Source organism: Microcaecilia unicolor, chromosome 1, assembly GCF_901765095.1.
Source record: "Microcaecilia unicolor chromosome 1, aMicUni1.1, whole genome shotgun sequence".
NCBI classification, from domain to species: Eukaryota; Metazoa; Chordata; class Amphibia; order Gymnophiona; family Siphonopidae; genus Microcaecilia; species Microcaecilia unicolor.
The window spans coordinates 12301766-12313204 of NC_044031.1; positions in this window are offsets into that span (position 1 = coordinate 12301766).

Consider the following 11439-nt stretch of genomic DNA (forward strand, 5'->3'; position numbering starts at 1 on the left):
GCGCAGAGAAGGAGAGGGAGGAGTTGAAGATGACTTAGAGGTTGCGGGCGGATGAGACGGGGAGGATGAGGGTGTTATCAACTGAGATAGAGAGTGGAGGAAGAGGAGAAGTGGGTTTTGGTGGAAAGACGATAAGCTCAGTCTTGGCCACGTTCAGTTTCAGGTGGCGGTTGGACATCCATGCAGCAATGTCGGATAAGCAGGCAGATACCTTGGCCTGGGTCTCCGCGGTGATGTCAGGTGTGTCATCAGCATAAAGATGATACTGGAAACCATGAGATGAGATCAGTGAGCCCAGGGAAGAGGTGTAGATTGAAAAAAGAAGGGGTCCAAGGACAGATCCCTGGGAAACTCCAACAGAGAGCGGGATGCGGGTTGAGGAAGATCCATGAGTGTATTCTGAAGGTTCGGTGGGAGAGATAGGAGGAGAACCAGGAGAGGACAGAGCCCTGGAACCCAAATGAGGACAGTGTGGCAAGAAGTAAATTATGATTGACAGTGTCAAAAGCGGCGGATAGATCGAGGAGGATAAGGATGGAGTAGTGGCCTCTGGATTTGGCAAGGAACAGGTCATTACAGACTTTAGAGAGTGCTGTTTCTGTTGAGTGTAGAGGGCGAAAACCGGATTGAAGCGGATCAAGGATGACATGAGAGAAAATCAAGGCAGCGGCTGTGAACGGCGCGCTCAAGTATTTTGGAGAGGAAGGGTAGGAGGGAGATGGGGCGGTAGTTGGAGGGACAGGTAGGGTCAAGTGATGGTTTTTTTGAGGAGAGGTGTGACTACGGCGTGCTTGAAGGTGTCAGGGACAGTTGCAGTGGAGAGAGAGAGGTTGAGGATATGACAATTGGAGGGAGTGACGGTATGAGAGATGGTAAGTACAGTGCTTTTTTTGTGCCGGTACGCGAAGGTACGGCGTACTGGCACCTTAGGTCGGAAGTTGTGCTGGAGCCGGCTCTCCTCCCTCCCTCCTCCGAGCTAGCCTGGAGTCCCTCCGCGCCGCCAGACGACCCTTCTGCCACCCGACCTGGCCGGCACCTGACCCAGCATTTTTTAAAAATCTACAAGCGGCGGAGCGGTGCCTTGCGTCTGAGAAAAAAAGAAGAAAAATCACTTCGTCGGCCGGCCTTCCTTCACTGTGTCCCGCTCTCTGATGTAACTTCCGCAAGGGTGGGACACAGAGAAGGAACGCCGGCCGACGAAGCGATTTTTCTTCTTTTACTCAGACGCGAGGCACTGCTCAGCCGCTTCGTAGTTTTTTTTAAAATGCTGGGGCAGGTGCTGGCCGGGTCGGGTGGCAGAAGAGGGTCGTCTGGCGGCAGGTGGGGACTGGGTCAGGGAGGGGGGGCTCAGACGGGAGGAGGCTCAGGTGGCTGGAGGGAGGGGGAGCAGGGGAACGAGGAGAGTCGCTGGGCATGGGTGGAGGGCAGGGGGGACAGGAGGGTCGCTGGACATGGGTGGATGGCAGGGGAGGGGGGTTTTTGGACATAGGTGGATGGCAGGGGAGGGCAGGGGGGACAGGAGGGTCACTGGACATGGGTGGGTGGAGGGAAGGGGGTTTCTGGACATAGGTGGATGGCAGGGGAGGGCAGGGAGGACAGGAGGGTCGCTGGACATGGGTGGATGGCAAGGGAGGGGGGTTTCTGGACATAGGTGGATGGCAAGGGGTGGCAGGGGGGACAGGAGGGTCACTGGACATGGGTGGATGGAGGGGAGGGGGTTTCTGGACATAGATGGATGGCAGGGGGGACAGGAGGGTCGCTGGACATGGGTGGATGGCAAGGGAGGGGGGTTTCTGGACATAGGTGGATGGCAAAAGGTGGCAGGGGGGACAGGAGGGTCACTGGACATGGGTGGATGGAGGGGAGGGGGGTTTCTGGACATAGATGGATGGCAGGGGAGGGCAGGGGGGACAGGAGGGTCGCTGGACATGGGTGGATGGCAGGGGAGGGGGTTTCTGGACATAGGTGGATGAAGGGAAGGGCAGGGGGGAAAGGAGGGTTGCTGGACATGGGTGGGTGGAGGAGAGGGAAGGGAGGGAGAAGAAATGCTGGACATGGGTGGATGGAGGGGAGAGCAGGGGAGAGGAGGGCTGCTAGACATGGGTGGATGGAGGAGAGAGAAGAAATGCTGGGCATGGATGGAGGGGAGGGAAGAGAGAGGAACGAGATGAGATGAGGGAAAAGGAAGAGAGGAGAAAAACTGCACATGGATGGAGAAAATAGGCAGAAGCTGGATCCACTGGACAGTCTGATCTGTGGAGGACCCAGCTTTTACTTATGGATATAGAGCAAGAAATGAAGAAGAAAGGAGGAAAGTAAAGAAATAAATGGAAAGGAAGCCCTCCAATTTGAGAATTTACATCTGCTATCTTATTTTGCACTGGGTATACTGGAGCTGTTTAAGCTTACAGAAATTATTTATAATGAACAAAAATCACATTATTTTTTTCTCCTATACTACTACTAGTATAATATTTTCAATGATGTCTGTTTATATGTGCCATGGCTGGTATAAGGGGTGTGGCTAATGTGGGTGTGGCTATAATAGGGGTGGAGTCATATGTGGTGACTCCGCCCACAGTGAGTACCAGCACCTTTTTTTCTACAAAAAAAGCACTGGTTAAGTAAGTTGGTGGAGATGGGATCAGAGGAACAAGTGGTGCATTTCGAGGAGGAAAGAAGGCGGGCGGTTTCCTCCTCAGTGATATCAGGAAAGGAGGAGAAAGAGGCCAGGGTTGGTTGGTTGAGGGAGAGGGTTGAAGGGTAAAGAGGGAGGAGGTGGCTTGGTAGTAAACTCAAGGTTGATCTTTTGCACCTTGTTGCGGATTATGGAGGCGTGGCCTAGTGGTTAGGGTGATGGACTTTGGTCCTGAGGAACTGAGTTCGATTCCCACTTCAGGCACAGGCAGCTCCTTGTGACTCTGGGCAAGTCACTTAACCCTCCATTGCCCCATGTAAGCCGCATTGAGCCTGCCATGAGTGGGAAAGCGCGGGGTACAAATGTAACAAGAAAAAAAAAGTAGTCAGCCAGTGATTGAGGAGAGAGTGAGGGTGGGTGGGAGCGGAGGGCACTTTGAGGAGGGAGTTAAGGGTGGCGAAGAGACGACGAGGGTTGGAGCTGAGAGAATTGGTCAATTGGGTGTAATAGTCCTGTTTGTCAAGGAATAGGGAGGACTGGAAGGAGGATAGCATGAATTTGTAATGAAGGAAATCTGAATGGGTGCGTGATTTCCTCCAGAGGCATTCAGCAGATCGGGTGCAGGAGCGAAGGTAACGGATGCAAGGGGTCAACCAGGGCTGGGGATTAGTATGCCTTGTGGGACGGGAGATGGATGGTGTGAGGGTGTCCAGAGCAGAGAATGGCATTGTAAGCGGAGACAGCCTTGTGAACAGACTCGGAGGACATGATGGAGGGGAGGAGATTAGAAATACTAGAGGATAAGGCGGGAGGGTCAATAGCCTGGAGATTCCTGGAAGTAGTGGTTAATGTTGGGCGGGGCTGAGGGGGGTGAAGGTGATCAGATGATGATCAGAGAGAGGAAGAGCTGAGGTGTGGAAATTGGAGGGTGAGCCGGAAGAGGAGAGGACAAGGTCAAGACAATGGCCATTTTGGTGAGTAGGGGTGGTGGAGCACAGCTGAAGGTTGAAGGGGGATGTTAGAGTGAGGAACTGAGAAACGTGAGAGTCGGATGGGTCATCAGCGTGTATGTTAAAGTCTCCGAGAATGAGGGATGGAGATGAGGGTTCAAGAAAAACGGAGAGCCAGGCATCGAAGTTGGTAAGGAAGGAAGAGAGAGATTTATCAGGGGGGCGGTAAATGACTGCCACTCTGAGTGGCAACAGGTAGAATAGACAGATGGCGTGGGCTTCAAAGGATGAGAAGCAGTGAGATTGTGGTAGGAGGAAGGGTTGGAAACTACAGGAGGGTGAGAGTAGTAACCCGACGCCTCCACCGCGGCCAACTGGGCGGGGAGTGTGGGAGAAGAGATAACCTCCATGGCATAGGGCCGCGACTGAGGCAGAGTCGTCAAGGGAGAGCCAGGTTTCAGTTAGGGTGAGCAGTTGAAGGGAACGGGAGATGAAGAGATCATGGGTGAAGGAAAGTTTGTTGCAGACCGAGCGGGCATTCCACAGGGCACATGAGAAGGGGAGGGAAGAGGGGGGGGGAGGAGGGGAATAGAGATGAGATTGGAGACTTCCTGGAATCGTTCCCTGTGTAGGACCCACTGCCTGTTATTTACTTCCTATACATTACAGGTCCACTTTAAGTGGCTGCTTTGGAGAGAATGAAAACGTCCTCTGGTGAAGTGGCTTCAGCCTTGTGACATCATGCCACATCCTGTTAATCATAGTTCTTTGACCACACCAGGAGGAGGAGCTCTGAACATGCTCTGTCTGTCTGCAGAAGAGCTGCAAAGGGGGAAAAGACTCAGAACAAGAGCAGAAACTTTCTGCCTTTGGTCCTGGAATCCCTGCAAGACCCAGTCCCAGATCTGCAGAGGGAATTTATCTGAGTCCTGGAATCAGCTCAGCCTCCTCCTGTTTTATTCATCTGTCCAGGAAAAGGGGAAGGGAAATGAGTTTTTGCAACTACATTCAAAGCAGTTTACATATATTCAGGCACTTATTTTGTACCAGGATCTGCAGTGGGAATTGAACTCAGTTCCCAGGATCAAAGTCCGCTGGGCTACTCCTCCACTCCAGCCTGAATCCATCCCAGTAGCTGCAGAATTCAGAGGGGAAACAGCAGGGAAATGTCTGCCCTGGTTCCTGATCAGGTAAGAAATGATTCACCCAGGGTTCCAGCAATAAAAGGAAAATATTTCTGTGCAGCTTTTGCAGCTTTCTCTTCTCTCTCCTTATTTGTCTGTGTTGAGTGAAGCAGTAGGTCTAGTTTATGTTTATTAAAACAATATTCTGCTAAACAAAAGATTACATAACCTTAAAACACACTCCTTCCCTCTGTCACAACTTTCTGTTGCCATGTGGGAAGGAGGCAGCAGAGGGAAAGCTTCAGGCCAGCTGGAGGGAGCAAGACTGCCCACCCTACCTGCCAATGCTGCTGAGGAAGGGGACAGTGGGAGGTAGGAAGGCATGTGGGACCCCTAGGGGGGAACAGGGGAGAACGAGAAACTGCACATCCATGGAAGGGAGAAGGTTAATTTTGCATATGGATGGAAGGGAAGTGGGGGATCCACTAGGAGGAAAAGAAAGAGGTGAGGGGGAAATTTACAGGGAAGGGAGAGGAGACAATTTTGAAGAGAAGGTAGAGGGAAAAATGCATATGGATGGAAGGGAAGGGAGAGGGGGAAATGCACATGTGTGTATGTCTCCCTTCTGCTGCTGCTTGTGGATACAGGGCATAAGCTTTGTGTTGTGTTGTTATGCACTTACAGTAAGTCACATGCTAAGCAGCAACTTATGAGGAAATGAAACTGACCCATATATGGTACGCAGATGTGGTCTAACATGATTGGTGAGCGAGGCTGAGACTCCCCCTCCCTGAAATAAGGAGATTTTTAGGTGTTAAGGGAAGGAGGAGACAGAAGGTTCATACTATGTGCAGGCTGTAAGAAAGATGTGCTGCAAGAGGGTAACAAGTGTAGCAGATAAGGGAATGGCCAATGAGCACCAAGGGTGCAGGTGTATTGGAACTGGAGAAGCTGGTAAGAATACAGGAAATAGCCTCTTACGTACTGTAAGTAAGAATATGAGAAAATATATAACTGTGTATGAAAGAAGAAACGGAGCAGATTTTGGAATTCAGCCAGAGCGCCTTGCTTGCTGTGTAACAAACTGCTCCAGAGGGAACAATCACTTTTGTATAGACTAAGAGAAAATACCAGTAAAGATTGGCTTGGTGTGCCTATTTATGTCTGATTGTCTCTTTATCCAGCCCTGGGGATTCCACCTGGGCTGAGGTGGTTTATCCCAATACGGAAGCACAGTTGCCATAGTGGGAAAGTGTTGCCAGACTAGGACAGACCGAAGGTCCATCATGCCCAGTATCCTGCTTTCCAAACAGTGGCCAAGCCAGGTCACAAGTACCTGGCAGAAACCCAAATCATGGCAACACTCCTTACTAAGCGAAGGCAAAGGAGGAGGTAAAAAATCCTCACGACACCGTGAAGATGAAACAAAAAAGTGAGGAGAATGGATGAGGATACCAACTGTTTTATATTTATTCACTTAAAAAATTAACTTAAAAAATTACATGTGCATAACAGCGATCCGACACGGCCGTGTTTCGGCACAATGGCCTGCTTCAGGGGTCTTTATAACCTTGAATGATGTAGTTTAGAATGTTTGTTCCAAGGGAAATAACAGGAAACAAATCTCTCTGGTCTCCTCTCTTCAAAAATAATATATATGAGATATATATATTTTTTAAAAAACGAGCATCTAAATACTCCTCTCCTAAGAGTTATCGGCAAATTGTAAAAAAGCTTTTTTACAATTTGCCGTGTCGGGTCGCTGTTATGCACATGTAATTTTTTAAGTGAATTTTTTAAGTGAATAAATATAAAACAGTTGGTATCCTCATCCATTCTCCTCACTTTTTTGTTTCATCAACACTCCTTACTACAAATCCCAGGGCAAGCAGTTGCTTCCCATGTCTGTCTCAGTAGCAGACTATGGACTTTTCCTCCAGGAATTTGTCCAAAACCTTTTTAAACCCAGATACGCTAGCCGCTGTTACCACATCCTCCGACAGAGCTTAACTATTCGATTTTATTGTGTACATTTTGATATATGCCTTTTTTATATGTCAATATTGTTGGTTGTTTTATATTGTTGAAACATAACATACACATTGTGACAATCCTTAATAGTTGTGACTGAGATAGCCAATAAGGAAGAAACATTGCATATTAGAATCTACATTTTCCAATTTATTTACCACCACTTGAGAAAAACTGCAATCTGAGATACAGTGGACATGAACATACTCTCCATACGTTGGATTGAATCCCACAAATCTTTAACGTCATTCCCTGGTGGTTGTCAATAGCTGAAGGCTGCTGAATTGGGGTAGTTGCCTGAATAGCTGTTGGCAACTTGACAAAAGTTAATGATGAAACTGCTTCTTCCACCTGAACCTCCAGCCTGAGGAAGGGGCACCACCTGGGAAGCCCCCATCTGACAGGAAAAGGGAGGGAGAGGTGGGGTCTGCTCCGGAGAGCTCAAAGAAGCTCTAAGAGGAGCGAATACCTGATTAATTGATGGCCCAGAAGAAATCAGATGTTTCTCCATAGGACCCAGGACACTGTTGATGTCTTCAGCTTCACTTTACGCTTCCCCTTTGAGAATTATAGTATAGAGCAAAAACCAAATGAAGCTCCTTGGTGCTCCCAAGGGGCAGGGCATTCACCTTAGGGCACACCCTTTTTACCACACCTTGCGGCCTGACACCTGTGGCGCAACTCTTTTCAAGGCAACAGGACCCTTGATATCTGCGGGTGTCCAATAGGGTGCCTGTTGGAATTGACACCGACTGTCCCTCACAGGAAGGCTCCTCCCTCTGCAAGTTGACAATGACAGAGGGCAGCTCCACCTCACACTATTGCCTCAGGCAAGCCACCACCCCCTAGAAATAAAAAAACTCTGAATGTTGAGCACCTGATTCTCATAACATGATGTCTGTTTTGGTGGCCCTTTACTAGGTGAATAAATCTCAGCACCAATACAACCCCTCAAAATGATCCAATGATAGCGATTTAGGACAACTTACTACTCTGAGGAAAGCTTATTCCGTTGTGACAGTGCCTTTCTGTGCATATGTTGCGCACACTGGCATGTTTCTAAATATAACTGAGATAAAATAACAATTTACAATGACAACGTGGATACAGCAGCTGATAGTTTGTTTTGGGTGTACCAATATGGCGGCTGTTGGGCTAAACCGGCTTCAGTTTTGTGACGTCATGCCATCTCCTGTTCTTTCGCCAACCTTAGCTACACTAACCCACCAGCCTCTTTATCTCCCAGCTGTTCAGTTGTTGCTGCCTCCTCCTTCCAACTGCTACATCAGTCAACATGAGAGATTTCCAGTGTAAGGACCAGGAAGTCTGTTCAAAATATTGGAGATTTAAGGGGACAGAACTCGTACTATATTTATTTGTTACATTTATACCCAAGTAACAAAAGGTCATGGGAATCACACAGATAATAACAACTGGAAACAGCGAGTGTTGAATAACAATTGTGAAACAAGTTCTAACTTAATGAGAAACAGAGGAGGAGAGGACCTCAGACCAGTGCCACCTTTTTAATCAATGAAATGATACTCATGTGGCCATAATCATATAATCACTGGTCCTCTGCCAACCTCCTCCCTCAATGTTGATTTATGTACTGCTGCTCTATGACGGTGCTACCTATCACCCCCGTCTTTAACAGATATTAAACACCACAGCCACTTAGCTCATTGCTGCTCCAACCAGGGGCTCCCCGACGGTCCCGTTTCGCCACTGGGGCTTTGTCAAGGGAAAAGCTCCCTGCAGCACCGAACTGTGGTAAATATCCTTCTCCTCGGCTCCAGGGATGGAGCAACAGGCTGTGCCGAGGAGGAGAAGGATATTTACCACAGTTCGGTGCTGCAGGGAGCTTTTCCCTTGACAAAGCCCCAGTGGCGAAACGGGACCGTCGGGGAGCCCCTGGTTGGAGCAGCAATGAGCTAAGTGGCTGTGGTGTTTAATATCTGTTAAAGACGGGGTGATAGGTAGCACCGTCATAGAGCAGCAGTACATAAATCAACATTGAGGGAGGAGGTTGGCAGAGGACCAGTGATTATATGATTATGGCCACATGAGTATCATTTCATTGATTAAAAAGGTGGCACTGGTCTGAGGTCCTCTCCTCCTCTGTTTCTCATTAAGTTAGAACTTGTTTCACAATTGTTATTCAACACTCGCTGTTTCCAGTTGTTACATTTATACCCCACATTTTCCCACCTATTTGCAGGCTCAATGTGGCTTACAAAGTACCATAAAGGCGTTTGCCATTTCGGTTGCTAACAAATACAAGATTGTGTTGAGGTCAAATGAGGTAGATTGAATCAGGCGTCCTGGGGTCGAGGGGAAAGTAAATTGTCCAGTACGAACATTGATTATGTTGTGTTGCTGGGTGTGAGGATTTATGTTGGATCGGTGGGATAAGCTTTTTTTGAAGATGTGGGTTTTTAATGATTTCCTATATACTTATTTATTTATTTTATTTATTTATTGCATTTGTGCCCCACATTTTCCCACCTATTTGCAGGCTCAATGTGGCTTACATAGTACCGTCAAGGCGTTTGCCCAGTCGGTTGATAACAGATACAAGGTTGTATAGTGATCGTATGAATTATAAGTGGAGAGTCGCAAGGGATGAAGATTGCTTGCTGTCCAGTACAATTATAGTCAAGCAGTGTTGCTGGATGAAGAGGTTTACGTGGGGTCATTGGGGTAGGCCATTTTGAAGAGGTTGTTTTTTAGTGATTTCCTGAAGTTCAGGTGGTCGTGCATTGTTTTCATAGCGTTTGGGAGGCCATTCCATAGTTTTGCGCTTATGTAGGAGAAGCCGGTTGCGTGGGTTGTTTTGTATTTCAGTCCTTTGCAGTTTGGGTAGTGTAGGTTTAGGTAGGATCTTGATTTGATTTTTTTTTCTTATTGGCAGGTCTGTAAGGTCTGTCATGTAACCTGGGACTACGCCGTATATGATTTTGTGGACTAAGGTACAGATTTTGAAGGTAATCCGTTCTTTGATTGGGAGCCAGTGCAACTTTTCTCGAAGAGGTTTGGCACTTTCGAAGCATGTTCTGTTGAATATCAGCCTGGCTGCTGTGTTTTGGGCCATCTGTAATTTTTTCATGAGTTGTTCCTTGCAGCCCGCATAGATTCCGTTGCAATAATCTGCATGGCTTAGGACAATTGATTGTATTAGATATCAAAAGGTTGCTCTTGGGAAGAAATGTTTTAATCGTTTGAGCTTCCACATTGAATAGAACATTTTCTTTGTTACTACTACTACTACTACTTAACATTTCTAAAGCGCTACAAGGGTTACGCAGCGCTGTACAATTTAACATAGAAGGACAGTCCCTGCTCAAGGAGCTTACAATCTAAAGGACAAATGTATAGTCAGTCAAGTAGGGGCTGTCAAATTGGGGCATCTAGATTTCCTGAAAGGTATAAAGGTTAGGTGTTACTGAGTTTACTTGGGTCTCGAGAGTAAGGTTGCGATCAAGCGTGACACCGAGTATTTTCAAACTGTCCGAGGTAGGGAGGGTATGGTTGTGGGTTTGTAATTGTTGTGTTGTGAGGAGAGGATGAGACAATGTGTTTTTTCAGTGTTTAGTTTTAGTTGGAATGAGTTAGCCCAGGAGTCCATGATGTTAAGGCCATCATTGATTTTATTGGCTATTTCTGTCAGATCATATCTGAAGGGGGGATGTAGATTGTAACATCATCTGCATAAATGAATGGGTTAAGGCCGTGATTGGATAAGGACTGTGCTAGTGGAATCATCATCATATTGAAGAGTATTGGTGATAGCGGTGATCCCTGGGGTACGTCGCATACTGCTTTCCATGGTGGTGATATATTTGACTTTGATTTTACTTGGTAAGTTCTGGTGGTTAGAAAACCTTTGATCCAATTGAATACATTTCCTTCAATCCCAAAGTGGTTTAGCAATCTTAGTAATATGTTATGGTTGACCATGTCGAATTCGCTCGACATATCGAACTGGAGAAGGAGTATGCTTTTGCCTTCTGCTATCTCCTCCATGAATTTGGCCAGGAGGGTGACTAGGACAGTTTCAGTGCTGTGGTGGGATCGGAATCCAGATTGTGTATTATGTAATATTGAAAACTTGTCCAGGTAGGTCGTAAGCTGTTTAGTCACCAAGCTCTCCATCAGTTTTACTACTAATGGGATAGACGCAACTGGACGGTAGTTGGTGAGATCGTTTGTGTTTTTCTTGGTGTCTTTTGGTATTGGGGTGAGTAGGGTGTTGCCATGTTCTTCAGGGAAGAGACCTTGTTGTAACATGAAGTTTAGGTGTAAAGTAAGGTCTGCTATGAAGCGGTCAGGGGCAGACTTGAGTAGATGACTGGGACATATATCCAGTTTGCAGTGGGTCTTGGCGAACCTGTGAGTCGCTTGTGTGACTGTTTCGGTGTTGAGGAGATTAAATGTTGTCCAGATCCGGTCAGCTGGGTATCCATCGGAGGTTGGATCCAGATTATTGAAGTAAGTTTCAATGATTTCCTATATACTTCATACTATAATGTACTGGAGCTCTGATGTTACTGACTGAGGTCATATAACAAAGTCTGTTACAGAAACATACTAACATAGTAGATGATGGCAGATAAAGACCTGCATGGTCCATCCAGTCTTCCCAACAAGATAAACATAATAATGAAACTGTGACTGACACTGTCCTGTCTGCTGT